The sequence below is a fragment of the Humulus lupulus genome, chromosome 8, assembly GCF_963169125.1.
Source record: "Humulus lupulus chromosome 8, drHumLupu1.1, whole genome shotgun sequence".
Lineage (NCBI taxonomy): Eukaryota > Viridiplantae > Streptophyta > Magnoliopsida > Rosales > Cannabaceae > Humulus > Humulus lupulus.
Window position 1 is genome coordinate 29,577,101 of NC_084800.1, and position 13,233 is coordinate 29,590,333.

The following is a 13,233-nucleotide window of genomic DNA, read 5'->3' on the forward strand; positions in this document are numbered from 1 at the left end:
CAAGTGCATGTCTGCCCAGTCATGACCTGTCTGCCCAGTCAAGTGCATGTCTGCTCAGTTAAGTGCGTGTCTCTCCAGTGAAAGGTTTGGCCGACCAGACTGAATGTGATATGGATCGACTAGATAGAGCAGGACTACGTCAAGATTCCCAGAAACGGCTTCAACAAGAATCGGTCTTGGCATATGCGGGAATCTCTCAATTTATCCCACAAATTTAGTGTATTGTTATATTTTGAATATTATTGTAATTTAAATATAATGAGAATAATAAAATATCCCGGTTATGGGGGATATCATCTGTACGATCCCGAGCCTATAAATACAAGGCTTATGGCATCATAAGGAGGACTTTTGGATTTTTGAACTTTCGATTGAATTCTTATTTTCCAGAGAGAGAGAGTACTTGTATTTGAGAGAATTCTTGTATTCTTGTAATCTGCACTGAAGAGACTCAGTTGACTCAGGTTCATCTGATCTTGAGTGTAAATCTATAATCACAACTCTAAGTGGATTAGACTATTATCATCATATTGGGGCTGAACCACTATAAAATCGTCTGTGTCGTTTATTTTCTCTTGAAGGTTTTATCGTTTTTGACGTTCACACGTCGTTGGCCAAAAACGCGGTGAACAATAAGTATTTCAACCACTAATATTATTCTACTAAAATATCGATAGTTAAAAGTATAAAATATAAAAACTTAATAAATCATATTTATTTTGAACATATTAATAATTAATTTTTTATAAGATAATTATATATCCATATTTTAATCATCTAAATTTATATATAATAATACATCTATACGTATCCATGTAAAAATTTGTATTCGTATAAGATCAAATAAATTAACTATGTATAAAATAAATTAAATAATTTTAAATATATATTACTATTAATATAAATACATTACTATGTTAATAAAGCATAACTAACCATAAAACTGTCAATTACTTGCACTATCTCTCTCACACACACTTTATTTCCACTACCACTGACACTATCTAACAAACCGCTTGCACATATAAATATATATGTTGGGAATGAATTATAGCATTATCACTACACCTTAGTTTTCTTTCTCTCTCTCTCTATTATCATTTCCTGCAACGTTTCTTTCTCTCTCTCTCTCTCTCTCTCTCTCTCTCTCTCTCTCTCTCTCTCTCTCTCTCTCCCTCTCTTTCATTTATTCATTTGATACTTAATAATTGAATTTGTTTTTTCTTTCTCTTTTACAGGTTTCACACAGAACTTGGTTGAGCCATTGGAGTTTAGAAGAGATATCTGTTTTACACTTTGGAGTAAACCCTAAACTGTGTACCATCTTGTACTTTTGTATCAATAAAGAAATTTTAGTTTGAATCTTCAAAGGTGAACACGTGAAATTAAGACTTTAATCACAAATTAAACACCTATTTCCTATTTTCTCATCAACAACCATAAAGTGGACACATTAAACATATGTCTACCATACTAATAAGCTTTTGCTGATTATTAACATAAATCATACCACTGAAGTTCCAAAAAACAAAAAAATTCGCTTCGATGAAGTGTACGAGTACATTTACTAACTAAAAGTCACTAATAAATATTCACTAACGGAATGCCTGGAAATCCCTAATGAGGTCTAAGGGTCAGATTAGTAGGCCATGAGGGCCGTAACTGATTTATTATCTCATTTAACTATTACATTCATGTTTATGTGAAATATATTATAAGATGATGTTAAATGCATGCATGCGGGTCAAAATTTCCTCTCAGGGGTATTTTGGTAATTTGCCCCATTGAGAGCGTAATTGTACAATTGTATTCACATAGGTGAACTGTTGATGAGACCACATTATAATGTGGATTTTTTCAAGCTATTCGGCATGAGACGATCTTCAAATTCTAATTATCGGTTTGCTCATAACAGGGTTGAGTTCGGGGCTCAAGGTGAGTGTCGGGGTGATTTGATGATTAGAGAGTTCCCGGGAATAAAAGGGTAATGGATATACTTTTATTAGTATTTCAGAATAACAGGAATTTGAGAGTGTTAATTATGATTAACGAGATAGGTGGAAAATGACTGTTTTGCCCTTCGGGGTCTTTAAGGATGAATTAAGCATGGAGGGTATTTTGGTCATTTGACCTAGCCTATATATAGGTTGAAGGCTGTACAAATAGAACCAAAAACTAAATTTTTAATCATCGTTATGAACAAAATTGAGACATTACTCCCAAAATAAATTGTATGATTACGCCTTTGATGTACAAAATTAATAATTGTACCACTCAATTATCAACAAATTGACTTTTATGGGTCAACAAACATGAAATCAACCACCAATTTGTTACCTTCTCATTATCTTACATCATTTCTTACAATCCATGATTGTCCATTTTTGACAGACAAATGCACACTCAGGAGCATGAGTAGTAGAACTATGGGGGGACATTTTTTCTGGTTACTGTGCATTCGCTCCTACGTGATCCCACAAATGGGGATACCATTGCCTGAGCTTCATGCCCTACGACACTCTCACTCCATGTGTAACGACCCAAAATTGGTAATAGGGTTTAGCACCTTCATTAGCGTGCTGGAAGGGCATAATTGGTTTATGTATGTGTTTATTTGGTTAAATGTGTGAAATTGATGGCATGTATGATTAATATGATTATGTGAGTATATTAAATGAATGTTTATGGTTATTAAATATGCATGTGGGCCCTCTACTGTTCATAAGGGCATACTTGTAATTTTGGCCCGTTAAGGGAATAAATGCAGTTATATGTGATAAATGGTTGAGACCATATTATTATGTGGATATATTTGCAGTACATGGCTCGAGGGAACACAATGGAGCAGATTAGCGAAGTAGTCACAGCGAGGTTTACTACTCGCCTCTCCCACAAGGGGAAAACAGTCTTTGTCTCCCATTTCGTGCATATTTATCTCAATTATATTATAATATGATGTTAAATGCATGCATGTGTGTCCACATTTCTTGATAGGGGCATTTTGGTAATTTGACCTGTGGAGGGCGTAATTGTGTATTTTCATGCATGTTGGTGAACTATTATTGATGCCACATCACAATTCGGGGCTCGGGGTGAGTCTTGGGGTGGTTCGATGATTAAAGCATTTTCGGGAATTAAAGGGTAAAGGGATATGATTTTATTGGTATTTCAGAATAGTGGGAATTGGAGAGTGTTAATTATGATTAACGAGATAAGTGTAAAAGGACAGTTTTGCGCTTGGGGCGTGTGAAGAGGTTTTGAAATGAGTTAGAAGGGGAAAAACATGGATTTTTGCCTGAGTTTCAAGTGGGGTCGCGGATCTGTTCTGGAGCGCCACGACCTAACATCATTGAAGAGGGAGGGAGAAGCTGCTGGGTCGTTGGGCCGCGGCATGAAGAAGGACGGCCGTGCCCCGTGTTGGGGAAATGGATTTGTGGCCGTCTCTGTTTCGGGTCGCGGCATGCTTTTCCACCTTAACCTATTAATAAAAGCTACAACCACGTTTATAACCAAATAGCTTGATTAGCGAGTTGAGCACGATTCAAAGTTCACAATAACGGTCCTGGAGTAACCAGGGCGTTACAATCGCCTCAAGCCGACATCACAAATGCATTCACAAAATAATCAGATCCTCAATCATTTAACACATATACTCAAATTTATACCCTCAACAAGTCAAAATTACGAACATGGCCTTATTAACAATAACGAACCCACATGCATATGCAATACACATAAACATGCACATATCCACATATTCAACCACGTAAATCATGTATACGACGTACTCACACATTTATTCAATTAATTCCACATAATTAATCTAATTATTCTCTCCAGCACCGTAAACAAGACACTCAGCCTTAATACTAAATTCGGGACGTTATAGACTTACTCACTAATTCCTTTTACCAGTACGATACCCAAAGAAACTCTTACCAACACCTCACACACTCTCTCTCGTTTATCTATCCTGAACTTGGAGCTTTGGGGATTTGGTTTGGAGCAACTTAAAGCTTCACTTACACAATTGAGGTAAGGTTATGCTCTGTTTATTTTTTTTATATGAATTACATGCAGTTGTTTAAGTTTTAGCAGAGTTTTAAACCAATGGCTGGGTTTTTATTTGGGTTAGAGATTGGGTTTGGTTTTTAAATAATTTTTTAATTAAATTTACTATAATATATGTTAATTTATTTTATTTTATCAATCATTTAGTAATATCTTTGTGAGGAGTTGAAAATATATTAATTTATATATTCAATGGGACCTATGTATTTTTTTTTATAAAATATTATCATATAAATTTAGAGAATTATTAATTTACGACACAGTCCCCGACTCGGGACCAGAAAATAGTATAATTTAAGCGAGTTGATTAATTAATCGGGTATGAATTTGTAGATATTTTACTATATATATAAAACAATATATACATGCTAATAAATTATAATAATTGTTCATGTCACCATTTAGAAAATTAAATTATACATCGTAATAATTGAAATCATAATCAAAATATTTAGTTTATTTAACTTCGACATTAATCCTTCTACTAATTTATGTTAAATGTTGTTCGAAGTGGTATTTTTTAAATACAAAAATATTTTTTCGGTGTACCATATTGGGTCCATTACAAAAAAAAAAAAAAAATGTATATCAAATTAGGCCCATTAAAGCCCAAACTCTTCCTAAGCCTCCAAACTCCAACAATGAAAGCATCAGCAGTCTCCCATATGACTTCAACATTCAAGATAATTTAATGCAAAAAACGTGTGTTGTAAGCAATACATTTCTTATGTCAGGGAAATGTCGTCACATACATTATAAAGAGGTATGTGATTCGACAGCTCCACAGAGTAGCCATCATTCCCTAGGGTCTTACATCTAAGACCAACTATTCCATTTGTAAACACCTCAGGCAATTCATTAAGTTTAGTTCAGTTACCCATTTCAAAAGGCTTCCCATTTCATATTCTCCATCTTCAGAAATAGTTATTCCGACAAAACAAAAATATGCGCTTCAAGACCTTCGCTAACCGCCGACGAAGAAATGCCGGTGAACGGCAGGAGGAGGAAGGTGAGTCGTATCCGCTTGCGTCGGTGGTCTGTGAAACGATGGAACAGAAGAAACCTCGTCGAAGGCCAGGAAAAAAAGTGGTTCCTCCACTACCAAAAGCTCAACCATCGGAAGGTGACTGTATGACTCAACCTTTGCCCAAGCGAGGTCAAAAGTTTATTCTTTTTTTTTAAAAACCAAAAAATGTAGTTTTAGGTGTAATAAGTAGTGATTTGGTGTTTAAGTGACCTTTTCACAGTGCTATTTAAGTCTCTTCATTTAGTCACTACTTTTTTTGTTTTAATTATTTCGGTGTAATAAAGGACGACCAACAAGAAATGAATATGTTGCATTCGAAGGACCATCTGCTCCAAGGACCAAACGAAATGCGTCGCCGGTGACCATATCATCTTCCGACTCGGAGGTTTCAGATGCAGAGATAATCATGAGCCGAACCACTTTCCAAAATCTGACTTTCAGCATGTTGTTTAATCTGCGTACTGATGTGGAGGAAATCAAGAACAAAGGGTGTTGCCATTGTTGTAATGACAAGTCAAAGGAGGCTCATACCGAAGTTCTTTCTCCATCTCCACCACATCGCCCCTCTAAGACCAAGTAAGCCATGTCCAGAGAAGACTGCTTTTGTGTATAGTCTAGTGATGTTTAATCAAGTGAAATCCTTTTACCTTATGTCTGTTTTTGAAAAGGAAAAAAATATCTAGTTTATGTCTTATATCAGGTTGTAATGTAAACATGTATTACAGAAAACATCCTCGTGTGAAACTCTTTAAATCGGTTCAAATTATAAGAGTAAAGTAATTTTGTGTTGTTTATGATTTCGATTACATGCTTCAATTAACACCTTATACAATTTTTATTTCGTATTTAATAACAAAATGAAATCATATTAATATTATTAACATGAACATATCCTTAATTGAATCAACCCTAAATTTCACCCTAAGAAACATGGTTATGAAACGAGACAGAAAATAGTTGTTTTCATAAAATATGATAGTGAAAATGAATTTGAATTAAATTTATGTTGAACTTTATCAACTTATGCATCTGGAGTTTACGGAGGATGACATACGACATACACATTCCTACATAGAATGCTTGAGCAAATATTTGTTTCCCACTGTGCCATGGGATTAAACTTTGGAGGATGCAAGACAAACTTAATACCAAATACATATACGAACTTTTAATATCACCCAAGAATCAACTTTTAATTGTACAAATATATTGTTATTTCTATGGGGGCATAAATTAACTTAGTATGCTGGATCTTTCCTATATTACTTATGAATGAGGCAGGCCACTAAAACAAAAATTGGGCCAACAAAAATTAATTGCTATGTGCTAGTAGAGGTTCTGCACTCCAACTTATTTAAAGCTCCCAATTTGTAAAGAACAAGTTGCACAGAACATACTTCTTCCATAAATATTAGCAAAGCAATAAGAAAACAAAATCCTCTCCATTGGGGTAAGATTGAGCTGCATATGGTCATGTTGATGGCCCAACAACCATCCATTGAAACTGAATCAATTGGGCTCATTTCTGAAGGAAGCTAAGCGACCACTCCAAATACAAAAAGTAATTTCAAAATAACTACCCATATCTACTGCATTCAACCTTGGTCAGTACTTTACACTTTCATCTCACCTCATTTCCCAATTTCAAAATCTTATATTTCATTTCATTTTATTTCCCATTTGTGAAATCTCAATTTTCGTTGTATTTTTCCAACTCCAAATTTTATTTAGTGTCATCAAAAAATTATGAAAGAAAAACTTTTCAGAAAAGGACTTGATTAATCACTGTACTATTAATTTCAAAGTGGGCCTTACTTTGGTAGCTCATATATATATATCCCAAAGTTGTTCACAATAAAAGAAAAATAAGTAGCTTCCTGGTCTGAGCTAAGAAAAAAAATGCATTTTCTAAACAAATTTCGTGTGGTAGATCATACTCATCAATTGAATCCAAAAACTTTTTTTTGTTACACTGCAATACATTATTCCCCTCCTTATGAGATAATTTTAATCAATTTATAGGTCCTAATAATTTTTTTCTTTGCCTGACAGTATTAATGCATCACTAATTTATTCAAGTTAGAGTAAGTACGAACATTCCAATCTCAACAAGATTAAATAATGTCCAACGACGAAACAAATTTTCAGGACATTAAACCAATTCAATTAATTGACAGTATAAAAACAGAGAATTGCGCTTATGACCCACAGAAGGACAAGATCCCAACACACCTATTGTGACATGTCTCACTTGCAAAGCGTCACACACAGCCATGTCCGCTGCCATTTCCAACTGTGAGATACTCAAGATTTAGAAATGCTAACGGAAGACATGCAATTTTTGTCTTTGACGAAGGACAATGTGGTGTATATGATATTGTTACAAATTCGGTAAGTTGCTAAACTCACCCCTTAATATTCAAATTATTAATTGTCATTCACATTTTCAACAACATTTTATCTAGCCATTCAATAATTTACTTTATGATAAATGGCCTTGCAGGTGAAACTTTCTGTGTTCAAAAAAAGGTTTTGAGAAGGTATTGTACGAAAAAAAACTCCTACCATCTGCTATATCGAATGGAGTAGCCATCACAACGACATGATGCTCTAATCAATATGAAACTATAACTATGTACACAAATGGCTTCTACAAAATTGCTGGATTTGCAAGCTGGGAAGACCACCCATTCTCATGCCTATTCACATATGTGGACAAAAATTGTACAGATCAAAACCAACCTCAACAGGAGACGTACCACTGCCACGCGGCCAGTCGGAACCTTTTGTTGTACGGAAACATCGAAGATAAATTCATAAAATTTATTGATCTAAGAAATGGGGATATTAAAATGCATAGCGGTGTTGGACTTCTCATACAACCAATCCAATTCTCAAAACCAATTGCCTAGAGTACCAATGAATGTGTTATACTACACTCTAGCGACGGATTACGAATATGGGACTTGTTTTGTAATAGGGCCGTACAAATAAGACATCTTCCATCAGTGGAAAACACAATTAAGGCATTCACAACCATTAAAGACTTCAACGACAACCAAATCCATCTTCATAACAGGTACTACTTTTTTCTTAACCTAATCTTCGATATTCATCATTACTCTCTTCGAGTTTTATATTGTTCAACTAACTTGACTTGAAATTATGTACATTGTGAAATTGTCTTTTGGGTATTTCCAGAGTGTGAACTAATGAACAGTTTTGATGTATGAAAAATACAAATTAGATGCAGTCTGCATTTCTCTACATCAACTGATTGGACTAAAACTCTCATCATTGTATCATGTAAGGTTAAAATCTCTTGACCTACTATTTGCTCCCAAATTTTCTAAAATTGGACTTAAGAACAGTTCAACTGTCACAATAGAAAGCAGTAATAACTGTAGTTTCAGTATTTGCCAATTTTAGTGGTTCAAAACGATCTTTATACTCAAGCTAGTAAATAGACTCATCTTAGACGTCATCTTCTATTCAACATTGACAAATGTTGTTCTGGGTTCTTGTATTATGTTGGTGAGAGTCTGAAAATTAAAAACAAACTTCTTATTCAAATTATATAACTTTGTATTCATCTAGATTTGTGTTTACTAAAGAGTGTTAGTCCCATCCACTTGATTTAGGTCATACTTGTTTGAACCAAGTAAATTTCTTATGTTGTTAACATGAGTATCATTTATCTAATTCTCATTTTGTCTAAAAATGTATTACTAGTGCACTGTTGTCAACATGAGTAATGAAGTGAATAAAGCTCTCTATGATGATCATGAGACAACTAAGGCTCATGAGGTGTGCTCATTCAATTCCAGTCATTGTTGGATATTTTTTACTTTTTTACTTTCAGCTACAACATTATTACTCACCACTCAATTAAATATTACTTACTAGCATAAAAATGTTACTTATACGCAAAAAAAAAAAAAAAAAAAATTACTTCAAGGTTTTTTACTTTTTCATAAAATGTTATTACTGACCATTTCATTAAACATTACTTAGCCGCATCAAAAAATTACTTACCCAATATAATAAATAAGTTCAAACAAAATACATATTTTATCTTATTGCCCTCGATTGTACAATTTTTGGATTGCAAATTACTTTATTGTCCTTACTTTTCATAGTCATGCCAGCACAACTTCTTTCATCCCGTTTACATAACCAGTTCATCAAGAATACAGTTTAAAAAAGAAAAACACCAAAATTGTTCAAAACTTGACAATTGGAAAATGTATTGGGTCCTACTATAATTTTGTAAGTTCAAAGCTTAGATTACACAACCGTGATTGGGGATGTTCTACTATAACACATATTCGTACAATCGACACATCCCAATTACTTGACCCCATCTTCCATGCAATCAATAACAAATTATTAATTTCCTCGTCAACTAAGCCGCCAATGTGGTTTGCAATTTAAACCTATGTACTTCATCGTACATGTCAAATGTGTAAATATTTCTAACATATGAGCATTATAACATTATCAATTCTGAAATCAATAACAATAAACCATGCTCATGTAATCTGCAAGATAAAACTTTATTTAGGGTATTGAATTGAATATATAGAGATAAACATACCTGACATTGAGTCTCCAATGTTCATCTTTGAATCTCTCACAATCTACACAAACAAAATTAGAAAATCGCAATACAAGAGAGAACTTATGGAGAGTAACCCTTACCAAAACCACATGCTTGTCACCACCCAACAACATATATGTTCTATATATATGTCTCGTATGCCTTCTTACCCTAAGGGGTATATTGGGCCTATTGGGCTTATATTATTAGATATGGTGCACTATGGTTTAATGGGTCAACCTATAGTCTTTAGGGTGCTACCATGTGCCTCAAATGCAATTAGATTAATATTAACCATCCCATTATGGTCTTTAACTATTCGTAGGCACTCTAGAAAATGATTGTGATAATGGAATTATGTTTGTAATTATATCAGTCCATATAAAATTCTAACATTCTCCCACTTGGACAATATAATCAAACCACCATAATATTGTCCATCACTAAAAGACAGTCTAATAAATCATATATAATATCATATCGATAGGATACATATATTATTTATGATTCGGTCTTGAAGACATTCAAATACAATAACAATCATTAAACCAAACATGCATGTGGTACATTAATTTGAGACTATGCGCATTCGTCTCTTTTGTACCTATCACTTCGTCAAACAACAATATATATATATATATTCATATATATGGCAACAATAATAAGAAGTGACTTCAAATATCATTGTGCATGTTTCATAAATACAAGTCATAAGCATTCCACACAAAATACTAGCATGTTCAATACATAAAATAGCTCCCACTGAACTCAGCAATCTAGGCCCCTAGTAATCCCATACGGGTAATGTGTTCTGCAAACACACATATAGGTAAGCCTTTTGTAAGTGGATCTACCAACATGCTAGCGGTAGGCGTGTACTCAATGGTAATGAGGGATTCAGCAACTTTCTCTTTAACGAAATAGTACTTAATATCAATATGCTTTGAGCGAGAAGTACTTCGAGTGTTCTTAGAGAAAGCTACAGCTGTGGAATAGTCACAATACAATTTCAGCGGCCTCAAAATAGAGTCTACAACACCCAATGCTGAAATGAAATTCCGCAACCATATTGCTTGACAAGTAGCCTCATAACATGCCATGTACTCTGCCTCCATTGTAGAGGAAGCTATGAGAGTCTGCTTGACACTTTTCCACGAAACAGCTCCTCCAGCCATCATATAGATGTAGCCTAAAGTGGACTTTTTATCATCCACGCATCCTGCATAATCGACATCACTGAACCCAACTATATCAAGAGTGTCAGGTCGCTGGTAAGTCAACATATGATCCTTGGTACCCTGAAGATACCTCATGACCTTCTTAGCCGCTTTCCAGTGACTAAGTCCAGGATCACTCAAGTATCTACCCAACACACTTACAACAAAAGCAATATATGGGCGTGTGCATACTTGAGCATACATCAAGCTGCCTACAAGCGACGCATAAGGAATAATCTTCATTTCATCTCTCTCTTTATCATTTTGTGGACATTGGGCCTTTGAGAACTTATCACCCTTTCATAATGAATCTTTTTAAGATCCTATCAATGTAAGTCTTTTGAGATAAACAAAGAATACTATTAGCCCTATCTCGAAGAATCTGAATCCCGAGCACATAAGAGGCCTCACCAAGATCCTTCATGTCAAAGTAGCTAAACAATAGTTGTTTTGTCTCAAATAATAAGTCAGAATTATTGGATGCAAGTAGAATGTCATCCACATACAATACTAGAAAATGAAGTTGCTCCCACTGACCTTCATGTATATACATTGATCCACTACATTCTCCTTGAAGCCATTTAAGGTGACAATCATATCAAACTTGAGATACCACTGCCTTGATGCTTGCTTAAGCCCATAGATAGAATTTTTGAGCTTGCATACCATGTGTTCCTTCCCAGACATCTCAACACCAACAGGTTGTGTCATGTAAACATCTTCAAATAGATCTCCATTCAAGAAAGCGGTCCTTACATCCATTTGCTTGAGTTCTATATCAAAATGAGCCACTATAGCCATAATGATTTGCAATGAATCTTTGGTAGAAACAGGTGAAAAGGTTTCTTTGAAATCAATTCCTTCTCTCTGGCTATAGCCTTTAGCCACAAGCCTAGCCTTATACCTTTCCACCTGGCCATTCGAGTCACGTTTAATCTTATACACCCATTTACATCCAATGGGCCTGCAACCTTTTGGCAATTCAACCAACTCCCAAACTTCATTTTGTGACATAGAATTCAACTCATCTTTCATTGCATCCATCCATAACACAGATTGAGGACTATTCATAGCTTCTTGATAGGTAACTGGCTCAAAAATGTCTCCCACATCAAACTCATGTTCCTGTAAATAGACAAGGTAGTCATTAGGAATAACAGGCCTGTGAGCTCTTTGTGATCTTCTCACCACAACTTCATCATCCCCAACATCAATATTTTCATCATGTTCTTGATTCTGAGGTTCATCATGAGTTTCCACTCGAATTTTTTCAATTACAGGGTCATCAATAGGAGCGAAAGCGACAGGTACAAGGATAAAAATGCGTTCTTCCCTGAAAACAATTTCTCTTGACCCTTGACTTGAACCAAATTCATCTTCAAAATAGACAGCTCTATCTGATTCGATAACTCTGATAGTGTGAGATGGGCAATAGAATCTAGAACCTCTTGATCCTATGGTGTAGCCTACAAAATAACCACTAATTGTTTTCGGATCAAGTTTCTTAGATTGTGGATTGTAGGGTCTCACTTCTGCTTTGCACCCCCAAACATGAAAATGACGCAAGCTTGGTTTTTTACCTGACCATAGCTCATAAGGTGTCTTTGGGACAGACTTACTGGGTAGTTGATTCAAGATATACGTTGCAGTCTTTAATGCTTCACCCCATAAAAACTCTGGCAAACTAGAATGAATCAACATACATCGCACCATGTCAAGAAGAGTGCGATTTCTCCTTTCAGCGATTCCATTCTGTTGGGGTGTTCCTGACATTGTATATCTTGCATCAATGCCATATTCCTGTAAGTACCTAGCGAAAGGCCCAAGGTTCCTTCCATTCTCATCATAACGCCCATAATACTCTCCACCTCTATCAGAATTAACTTCCTTGATCATTTTCCCCTTTTGAAGCTCAACATTTGTCTTAAAAATCTTGAACGCATTCAAAGATTCAGATTTTTCATGAATGAGTTGTGTATGACCATACCGGGAAAATTCATCAATGAAGGTGATGAAGTATCTATAACCACCCATAGCAGATGGAACAAAAGGTCCGCATATATCAGTGTGGATCAACTCCAACAATCGTGTGCACCTATCTGTTTTACTTTTTCTAACCTTGGCCGTTAACTTTCCTTTAATACAATCAACACAGGCAGTAAAATCTGAAAAATCTAGATCTTGAAGAACCCCATCTTTCACCAACCTTTGCATTATATCTTTAGAGATATGGCCTAAACGTTTGTGCCACAACATAGAAGATTTTAAATCTAACCTTGCACGTTTAGAACCAACAACAGTATTAAGAGAAGTAGAAA